Source organism: Gastrolobium bilobum, unplaced genomic scaffold (genome assembly GCF_033153095.1).
Source record: "Gastrolobium bilobum isolate Gb01-03AN ecotype WA unplaced genomic scaffold, APGP_CSIRO_Gbil_v1 utg5599, whole genome shotgun sequence".
NCBI classification, from domain to species: Eukaryota; Viridiplantae; Streptophyta; class Magnoliopsida; order Fabales; family Fabaceae; genus Gastrolobium; species Gastrolobium bilobum.
Genome location: NW_026897108.1, coordinates 37079 through 48600, shown reverse-complemented (window position 1 = coordinate 48600; position 11522 = coordinate 37079). Strand labels below are relative to the sequence as shown.

Below are 11522 nucleotides of genomic sequence, written 5' to 3'. Positions count from 1 at the left end.
AATAACAGAAACCAAAGCATGGAGAAAACAAAAAAAAACCTAAACCTAAAACCAAATGCAAGTCAGAAAACGTTACCTACAATGTCAATTTCGCAAGTTGTGAACCAATGATGCTTCAATCGGACCTTCAAGGGATGAGATTCGAATTTGGTTGAGGAGAGGGGTTCTTGGCGTGGCCTTAGTCGACTAGGGTTTGAAAATAACCCCCATTGCGAAATGTGGGGGTTTTAAAAAACCTGGTCCGCGATATTTAGTCGACTAAATAATGGCCTTAGTCGACTAAAAGTGCTCGACATTTAGTCGATCAAGGTGAATATTTAGTCGACTAAAATTCGTGTTTCTTGATTTCTGAATTTTGCCCATTTAGTCGATTAAAAGTGCAACTTGATCGACTAAATGGGGGCAGGATGGTGGATAGTTCTGGGGGAGAGGCAAATTGGTTATTAATTAATTAATCAGGGGCAAAAGGGTCAAAAAGCCCATTATACTATCTCTCAATAATTTGATTGTCACTCAAACTCTCTTACTTACACGTAACACCATTTGTAAATAATGTGTTAAGCCTCTTAGGTATGCTTTTTGAATCATACTCTTTTAATTATCATTGTGAATACACACTATCTCGTGCACAAGTTATCTGTCATTTTTTTGCGGTGTCTCTTCTATAGACTTCCTTAAGCATACAAATATCATATTAATTATGTTCGTACGATCAAAAATTCACGATCATCTAGAATCGAGCATTATCAATAGCCAACCTTTAATAATTTTTACAATTCAGGCCAAGTTGACATTTTTTTTATGAACTAAAAGTTATATGGATAAAATAATGTTGGTAACGTTGAGAAGATTTACACTACAGAAAGAATTTTGATCCAATTAGAGCAGCAACTTTAATTTTAATTAATAAATATTTTAAAATATTTTATAATAAGCTCTATATTTATTTTTATTTTTTAAAAAAAGCATGAATTTAAGTGGCCATTACATAGAAAAGGATGGGGGACTCAATTAGGCTAATTGTTAGGAAGGAATGAAGCAAGCATTAGAGAAGCATGCTTCTCGACGCTCTTGATTCCTTACTTACTAATTGGCCAGGCTATCTCTATATTTCTTTCCTATTTAATCATTCATTGTCACCCATGTTGTTCGTAACCATCAACAAAAGGGAATATATGCAATTTAATAGCCCACTCATACCTATGTTTAAAGAGTGATATGGCAATCAGACCTATGAGGGTATGAGAGATAACTTAAATGTTTACGGAATGAGATCTCTTATATAAAATTTATATAAGAGGATTATGTGAAATTTTCGTGTTTATCTTTAATAAGTGTCAAAGACACTATGTTTTTAAGATCAAAAATAAATTAAATAATGATGAATATGATCAAGAACATAGTGATAATTAATGAATGCAAAATATTATAGGGTTCTAATACTTGAGCATGATTCTGACTTCTTTTTTTATTGTTTTCAGGTTTAAAATGATAAATCATAATTCTGAAGTATCACTGAAGTTAGGATAGATGAAGTCTAAGGAAAATGAAGATCAAACAAAGAGCAAAATTTATTATTGTATGCTCACTGGCTTTCTCGCTTCAGCGAGCTTGCCCAGAGAAACCCTAATTCAACCTTTGCTCTGCTCGCTTCAGCAAGTAATGCCGGCAAGGATGTCGTTTTCCCTTTTTCTTAAGCTTGCTCCAACAAGCAACAAAAACGAGCTGATCGTATTTGCTCGCTTCAGCGAGCTCCTCAGCGAGTTGTGACCCAATTAAAAGCCCATGGATTTTCTCTTTAAAAACACATGTCTAGGGTTATTATTCATCATTCATCTGCGGCCAGAGATGACTTTGAGAGCAAGGCTTCATCATGGATCATCATTAATTCGATTTTATCATGAATACTCTTCATTTTTCATCTATTGTTATTGTTTTCATGAACATGTTAGGCTAGATTTCTTAATATAGTTAGGGTGAGATGAAACCAATGAGTTTCTAATGTTATTTTATGCTTTCTTGTAATTAATATTTATGTTTTAAGTTATGCAATTAATCTATTTCCAATTCTTAGTCTCATTTATGATGTGGCCAGTCTTGAATAGGCATTAGAATCTTACATGATAATAGGAATATTGCGTTCTTGATTCCGATTGATTAATTTCTAGGGTTTGTATGATTTAGGCTTAGGCTTACAAATTCTATGACTTTATGATTCTTGCTCTAAGGAAAACCTATAAGGGGATTAGAGTTTTAAATAAAGTAAAAGATTAAATTACCAAAGGATTGGGGTTTAGTTAATCAAGAAAGAATCGTTAATAACTTGATCTTGAATATTAATTGCATGAAAGGGTAGAATTGTTAGGAAAACATTGGGGAAATCAAATCCCTAGCTACGTCTTTAGTCAATTTTAATTGTTCTTGATTGTGTTCTTGTTTATTGTTCTTGGTTTTTAATCTTGAAAATTAAAAATATTCTTTTCAAAATTCTATTTTTACAATTTAAAATCATATTCTCAAGAAATCTTAAAGATCGATCCAACTTTGATCGTAGATACGTTATTGCTTGATACATCAATTCTCGTGGGAACGATAACTCCACTCTTTTACACTATATTACTTGTAATTATACGACTGGTGCACCTGCCGAAGTCAAAACAATCTTTCTCCTTACATGTATTAAATAGGTCGTGTCCAATCAACATTAATAAAAAAAAAATTGATACAAAAATTTCACATGACCCTCTTATGTGAAATTTTAATATGAGATGATCCATTCTCGCATTTTCCATTAGGCGTTGATTATTGTGCTTCGATTAAATCATTTGTTGCATATTGTTATATAAATTCAGTTTTAAGTGGTTTGAGCGATGATTCATTTATTCAATCAACGACCCTGATGAGTTGTCCGAATTTCATAAATTGGTTTAAATTATTTTGAATCCCTAATGTTAATTTTGAAAGAAGGTTGTAGTTCATCACAAGACTATCAATAATATTTTATTTTATTTTATTTACATGATTAAGGGCCCGTTTGATGTATATGATAAGATAAGAATATATAGGATAAGACTTAAGAGAGTTGGATAAGGATAACAAATGATATAGGCCCAATAAACTCATATCATATCTTGTGTTTGATGTACTCTAGATTAGTAATCTGATAGGATCATGTTATCCTATCATGTATTTGAGATGAACAAGATATCGAAGATGTGATATAAATGTACTAAAATACTCAATATAAAAAAATCAAATTTTCTTTATTGGAAACCCTTTGAGATTGATGCAATCATCCGCGACTATCGTGAGTTCATTCTGAGCTCTACTTTTTCTATCAATTAATTTTTGGCATTTTCTTCTTCTTATTGTTTATAGTGCGCATCTATGACATTTTCAAGTTCAATTGAGAATTTTCTTGTGGTAATTTATTTTGTTTGTAAACGATTATGTAATTTCCCTTCAATTCTTTCTATTTTCGACCCAAAAAGTGATTTGTATTTTATTTTTAAATTCCAGAGGCGATTATCTCAAATACGCAAATGCTCACTCATAGAGACGATGCAATTTTGTTTTTTTTAGAATGGTGTATCATTTGTGTCTGGCACTTGCATTCGACCAATGCATATTGGTTGTTGGATAACTATGTTGCTAGAGGATGCAATTGTTTCCTTTCTTGGTTCTTGGTGATGTTTTATTGCAGTTGTTTCTAGTTATTCTAGGGATGTTTTATCCCAAAGGAACTATGGATGGGAAGGGGTTTAGGCATACAGAACATAGAGGACGATGCTTTATTTTCTAGGGATGAGTTGGGGAAAAAAATTAATTTTGCTATCCTATGCTATTGATTTCTAACTCAAGCCCGCCCTTGGGATAAGTTATTAGGTTTGGGCTCACCAATAAAATGAGCCTACCTGATAACTTTATCCTATCTGTTGGGCTCACCAAACAACTAATAAGAATTTGATAGGATAAATTATTCAATCATATTCTCCTTACCCTTGTCAGGTGAGTCCTAAGTCTCTATATACAACGATGGCAAGTGATTTGCAGACATCCCTAAAAGCAAGAACTTCCATCAAAAAATGACTTAAGAAGTGTTGGCTGTATGTTAGCTTCACTTAATTTGGATTTGGTAAAAGAAGAAACTCATCATGAATGTTCCCAGATACGTTTGTGCATTGTGCTATGAATCCCACAAAATACTCTCCTTCAGACATCTCCGCAAGTTGCTAGAAATGAGTGGGACACTGATGAAACCCAAAATTATAATACTGATTTCATTGAATGAAAGGAGACATAGCCTCTTTTACAAATACTAATTGACATTAAAAGACCCTTACTAAGGTCATCCTTAGAACCAACACATCTAGACTACCAGAGATCCTCAATTTCCCATTATTCACTCAATAATATATGCATATCTCACTCCACCTATTCACCCTCCTTTTATCTTATCCTCACAAAATATTCTAAAAGAATTCCCTGACTAACTAACTCCCTCGTTTTCAGGCACATTAATACTCCCCTTCCAAAACTCACCTTGTCTTCAAGGTGAAGGAAGAGGACAGATAATGTGAGAGAACTTCACCCCAAGTCCCATTAGAAAAATTGCCACTTGCTTCCATGCCTACAGTGCTAGTATGCTGGGATAGCTTACTCCCTGGAATCAGCTCATCTGCCATAAACACATTATAATTTGGGACAAAAACAACCTTGAAGTAGCTATTGACCTCAGGATCATTGTTGACAATAGCACCAACATCATTCACTAGCCTGACTATTATTTTAGCAATTATGTATATGTTGCAAATGTCTTTCCTCCAAACATCATATTGCACAGAATTATATTTTTTCATTCTTTAGGGCTTATCCCCTTTAACTTCTTGTACTTGCAAAACATATTGTGCCAAGCACTGCTTATTAGCCATCTTTGCATACGGCCATTATACTTGTAGATCTTTGTTGTCAGTGAACGGTCAAAGACATGAGCTCCGTCAATTGACAACTTTCATTGCTGAGCAACTTAGGCATGTAAGAACTCCTCCTCCTCAGTCCTCAACCTTTTGTTCTCTGTCACCTCCCATTCCCAATAGCATTACACAGAGTTATGGATTGTTACATATGTGGTTTGCCAAGAAGGGTCTATCACACCTGAAATAGGAACTTTGTCGCCAGCAGTCAGCCATCTCCTCTTCCGTCAGCAGCCTGCATTGATCCTTGTCCTTCGTTACTGTTAGTTGCCGCTTGTGTCGGTGTAGGGTTTGTTTCATTGGCCGAATGTAAGGCCCAATAGTCCATTCGTAAACCCGAGCCCATTCCCTTATTTTCCTCTCCTCCTTGGAAATTATTAGACTGTGGGTTTTATGTTTATTATTTTACATAACTTCATTTTCCTACACACACATTAAAGAGGTGAGGTCCACATATTTTTCTTTCTCTTTCATCATTCTACTTTCTCTCTCTTCATCATTGTGTGAGTTGGAAACTACCCTTATATTATGTCACATAACATTAATAAAACCCTTATTAGATTGTGGGTTTTTTTTATTCAAGCTTGTGGTCGTTGGCCCATTATTGGATATAAAATTCACCCAACGACCGAAGCTAATTATCGTCTTCCTTACTATCTATTCCCATTGTCTTCGACCCCTTGTGCCAGGGATGTAACTTCCACCATTCTCAGCCCTTCCTAATCGCTGACATTCAGGTTTTGCGATTTACGGATCCCTGGCTCTTGCTTTTCCCCATCCTCTTCTTGATGTTCTTCTTCTTCAGCCTCTACCTCTTCTTCGTGTGCAACTCCTTCCTTTTCTTCTTTTTCTTTGCTGATTTCTTCTTCTTTCTTTCTTTCTTCTTCGATTCTTTGATTCTTTTTTCTGACCAAAAGTTATGTTCAAGATTGTTCTTCTTCATGATTTTAAATCTCTGTGACTTCATCTTCTCTAATGCCTCATCTATAACCTTCAATATTTTTATCAACATTTCCTTCACCTCTGAATCACTGATTTCTCCCACGGTTTTCATTTCTTCACAGATTTGGATAAAAAGCACCTCCGGATCGAAGATGCTCTGATACCAAAATGACAAAAACTTAAAATAACAACATTGATTTTATTGAATAAATGGAGGCAAAGCCTCTTTCACTAACACTAATTGACACTAAGAGACCTTTAGAACCAACACACTTAGGGTGCGTTTGCCACGGGAGAAATATTTTTTTAACTGGGGAACTGCCGTTGCGGGAATGTGGGCTGCAATATTCTTTTGCGGATAAGTTATAAAAATATGTTTGATTGATCAAAATTTATCTTGGAAAATTTGAGTTAGTTTACTGAGTTGATGTTTGGTTAATTGTGAAAAATAGTAGGAATGTAGGGTTATTTTACAAAAATTACCCTACTTTAACTTTTTCATTAAAATATAGTAATTAATCGATTTGACATGTCGGTGGTGTGAGGTACTTCCGGATCGAGTTTTGGACAAATTTGAAATCATACGGCACACAGCTCTGTTCTTCCCGTTTGCGCGATGTTAAGACATTGTGGGTTTAGGGTTGACGGAAACACAGATCTGCAACAAGCAAGCATTATAGGGTCCATTGAGTGGAGAAGTTGACCGGTGTTGGAGACAAGCTTCCTAGCTCAGTCGGTAAACGGTACAGAGTGCAATTACATTCGATGTTTGCTATCTTATGCCATTCGATGCTCTGTGGTGTTGGATACATGAAGATGAAGAAGAGTAGTTTGATAGGTTAGAGTTGTGACGTTTAAGTAAAAATAAGACTTTCCTTGTAGGCACCATGTAGTTGCTTTTCTGGTGTATTGTCTTTTTTACTGAGTGCAATTGTGCATGTACCTTTACGGAGGATCTACTACCCCATAGCTATTTTTTTTTTTTGGATTTCACGTTGTAATTGTTCATTTCCTTTGAATGTTGAATGGAATAAAAGGTATTAAATCATGTCAGTTGTAATTCCTCAAGGCCCGTGCCAGTTGATATCTCCTTTGGGGTCACCATTGCTTGTTCCAAATCATAATGTTAAAAACTGAGATGTCATGAAAATGGTTATGAAGAAGGTCATAATGAACTGCAAAAGGATTTAAATATCATTCATGTACCATATATATGTTACAGTACAGGTTTAGATACACCAACATACAGATAACCCATTGGCATCTATAGCCTTGGTACATACAGAATTGACAAACTTAAAATCCTAAGTACAAGTACGCTTATCTTGGACCAAATATATTACACATGTCCCATTTTTTACATGACAGATTGAAACACAGATTCACATATTATACATTGGATAGTTGGAAGGTTGATCTATCCTTGAAGAAGACATTGCTTTGTTTGTTTCCATCTTACGTCCTAGTAACCAACAAAGCTTGATGGAGATGGATCGCAAACAATGCCCATCCCACGAGTATTGACATCTACATGTGAGAAGCAGCAAAACAGCAATTAGTATGCAAATAAAATAAGCAAAATAGCAATTGTGATTCTGGTGAGAAGCAAAATTAATAATAAGCAAGATCTGATACAGGTGCCCATACAGAAATTCATTTTTCATAACAACTATCGACATCTTTATTTGAATAATAGTACAGAGTTTACCTTCCATGGCAAAGTCAATACCTATAGTATGTAGGAGCTCACAGCATTCTTTGAACAGAAGTGAAATTTCAATGATAACACAACATGTGAAATACTATGTAGGACTTACCATACATGACCTTTTCCTTACAGTATGAAGTATCATATACAAAAGGCCAAAGTGCTAACAACAATGTCCTCCTTTTTGCTTGCAAAAAAATCCCTCCAACTATCTGTATGTCTGAGATACAAAAACAGAATGAGGATCTATGCTATCTGTACTGTCAATGATTATGTATCTCCAAAATAGTTGTCATGTTGCCTATGTCGTAATCTTTGTGTGGCAGCATATGCAATTGATCAGTGACTGACTTCCATAAAGATACCAATCCTTCGTAATAGTTGCATCACACATAATTATATATATAAATCATTCAACACATATGATTCAAAATGACCCAAATAACATAGTGAGGTGATTCAAAGATTGCAAATGACAAATGATAACAATAATGACACCCAACTCCATTGCTTTGTTCATTGCCTCAATCTAACACAACAAGGTTAAAGTAATTAACATTAATCGAATAGTGATGAACGAATAAAAATAATATCAAGACAATGAAAAATACCAGAATTAGAGGGCAAAATTTACGTAATTGGTTCTGACACCAAATGATAAGGTCGTTCAATTTTGCTTCATATCACACCCTAAACCCTAAGGCATATGACCACCCTAAACATGAACTTTTTCCTGACATCATCTGTTTTCACGTAAAGGACATAACTCATAACCAGCAATGAGCCCTTTTTTTTTTTACTTTTCTGTTCAACATCGTGGATCCTAGTTAGTATGTATATCCAAAATTAGATGTAATGTTAAAAAATTCCATATGGCTGAATGCATGGAACATAACTCACATGCTGGTCGAGGTTGTTCAACCAAGTGCAACTTATGTTCATATGGAAAAAAAAGATGTTTTAAAATAACTCTGGTTCAAATTCGTATGTTAAATCTAACTAAGCAAAAAAAAGGACTGCACCTCATTGAATCCATGGGCAGATTAGACGCATCACATAAAACAAGGTGATGAATACAGGGTCAAGTATTCTTGGCCTTTTTTCGCTCTATAAATTTCTGCACGATTTTCTCACTCTACTGACTTTAAATTTATGTTGTTGAGGAGAAGAATAACAAATATATCACGATGAAGATGACCAATCCTTATTATGTCTTAAAACCCCTGTTTGTCTTTGTTAATGAAAAAGATACTTGACTGATAGCAAAATCCAAAACGGAAATAAGACACACAAGACATTACGAAGAGGCTACAAGGAAAACATGTCAATGATTTCAAATTCTTTGCCAACATGAGTGCCCAAACTTCAAAGTATAAATTATTCACATATGACCAAAGCATGTAAGCTTCGCATGAACAGAGGAGTATCAAACAACACAAAACCATAGTATAAGTTGATTTTTTTTTCCAACCACAACTGGAATATGCAGAAATTAACTCATTATCAGATCATAAAATCATTCTAAGAAGTGACATTTTTTACCTCTGTCTTTATTTATCTTACTTGCCAGTCGATTGTGGAGAAAGCAAAAAAACTTCTTCCTTCAACACCTTCCACCACTCCTACCAAGAAATGGAAACAAGGGATCAGGGCGCAATAAACTGAGAAGCTACGACATACATGCTCAGCAAGCTAGCACTGTACAGCACAAACCTCATTACTTTTTCTTACAAAAATTCAGTGCAACGAAACCCACCTTCCACAATATGCAAAATGCACATGCAAATGACAGAGAAGGCAAGATTAATACCGATTTCGAAAGTCACATGCAAGCTACAAGGTTCTTCTCCTCAGTTGCGACCTCAGAAAATGGAGGGAGAAATGACAGACCCACAACTCATTCGCGCCATTTTTCACACGTATATCACTCAACAAGCAAGTAGTCCAATCCACTGTTTCCATCACTTCACAAATCGTACAATCCCTCAAGGGCCTTTTCGTAATGTTGTTCGAGCTTCAGATTTCACTTCCCCGGGCAACGATGAAAGACGTCTTTGAAATGGACAACTTGTTTTGGTTGTCGTGGATGAAATCACACATAGAAACCAAAAGACGGGACAACTTCTTCGCCGTGAAAATTCCTATTTTTGTGCTACCAAACATGGCTATCCCAAGTTCCAGACGTATCTGCGTACCAAACGCTCCCTTAAGCTCAAAAGACATCCTCAATTTCCCGATATTTACTCAATACATGAATGCCTCACTCTCCACCCATTCCCACTCCTTTTATCCTATCCTCATAGAATATTCTAGAAGAATTTTTTAATTAATTAACTCCCTCACTTTCAGGCCCATCAAACACGAACAGATTAGGACTTGACACGTGGACATTACGATAAAGTTACATAGGACTAAAATTTCATATTGTTTGTGTCTCTCCAGTTAAATTATTTATTTATTTCTTATATTTATTATTTCTCTAATCATAATTCATTATTATATTTGTGATAAATTTTAAACTAGTATTTATAAATAATTTTTGAGAAATAATCTCTTTGTAAATATATAAGAATAAGATTATGCATAAAGATTGTCATCACCCTTATATGAAGATTTAATGGAAATGGTTTTATTTATCAATAAATTGAAGTTGATTATAATATTTTTAACTTAAGTCTTATACAATTTAATAGATTTAGCATTTATCATTAATTAAAAGTTGATTATTAAATGGAGTATATTTTTTTTAATCAACAAGTTTTATAGTTAATGCATTTAATTACTTCATCGATCCAACAAATTGCATGAGTTCAAAATTTAGGGCTTGTTTGAAATTTGTTTTGAAAAATAATTTTTTGATTTTCAAAACAAAAAAATATATATAAAAAATCATTTAGTAAGGCCTGTTCTATATAATAAAAAATTAAAAACTGTGACTGTTTTTTTTTTTAGAATCAAATTTAGAGGATGTGTCTGGATTTTTTTGTTTTGTGTTTTGATTTTTAATTTTCAAAACAAAAAAAAGTATAGAAAACAATTGTTTCAATGACTATTCTACAAAACAATTAAAAAAAAAAATCAGAACACAATCAAACAGATTCTTAAATGACGGAGCTAATTTTATTTATTTTTTAATGTGAAGAACAATCACATACATATTTCTCATATTATATATTCCTTTTCAAGGATTTTTTGTTCATCCAAGAAATAGAAACATACTTCAAGAAGCTGAAACTTGAACAGGTGATTGGCATTTGGCAATTTGTCAGCACCACGACATCCATGGATATTCGGGTTTCACTCATAATTCTGGATTTCCCACGAATTGTCCTTTTTACCAATTTGCGAGAGTTGTTTTTATAATAAATTCGACAATACTTGAACCGTATTAATTAAATAATCAATGAACAAATGGATATAAAAAAATTTAGACCTTTTCTAACCGTTTATTATATCGTCATGTATATTATAAAATCGGACGAATGGCATCAATAAACTTCTCTTGCTTTTTTTAGTAAGGGAGAAGAATTGAGAAAGCAGATTGGTGCCCCTGCCTTCATCGAGTGTAGCTCAAAAATGGAGCAGGTGCAGTTCTGTCACATAACATTTACACAGTGATCTTCTGATCTTCTTTTTCCCCTGTCGTTTATATTATGGGTTTTCATGTGCTCTTGTAATGACAGCAGAATGTGAAAGCTGTTGATGCTTCCATCAAAGTGGTTCTTCAACCACCAAAGCAAAAGAAAAAGTAGAGGAAGGCACACAAGGCATGCTCAATATTGTGATTAAGAATCAGAAATCAGAAAAAAGAAGAGGAAGGCACACGAGCGCTTAAAATCACAAGATTTATGCAACTACACTTAGCTTAATTATATTTCCTTCCTTTAGTATATGTTAGC

At 34.2% G+C, this 11522-nt stretch overlaps 1 long non-coding RNA gene across 1 annotated transcript; it reads right to left on the bottom strand.

Moving 5' to 3' along the window:
- Window positions 1-7099: 7099 nt before the first annotated feature.
- Window positions 7100-9866, bottom strand: LOC133304245 (uncharacterized). Its single transcript, XR_009750580.1, has 3 exons — window positions 9434-9866; window positions 9166-9245; window positions 7100-7843 (listed from the first exon to the last, which is right to left on the bottom strand). It is a non-coding gene; the product is annotated as an uncharacterized LOC133304245 (long non-coding RNA).
- Between the last annotated feature and the right edge of the window lie 1656 nt (window positions 9867-11522).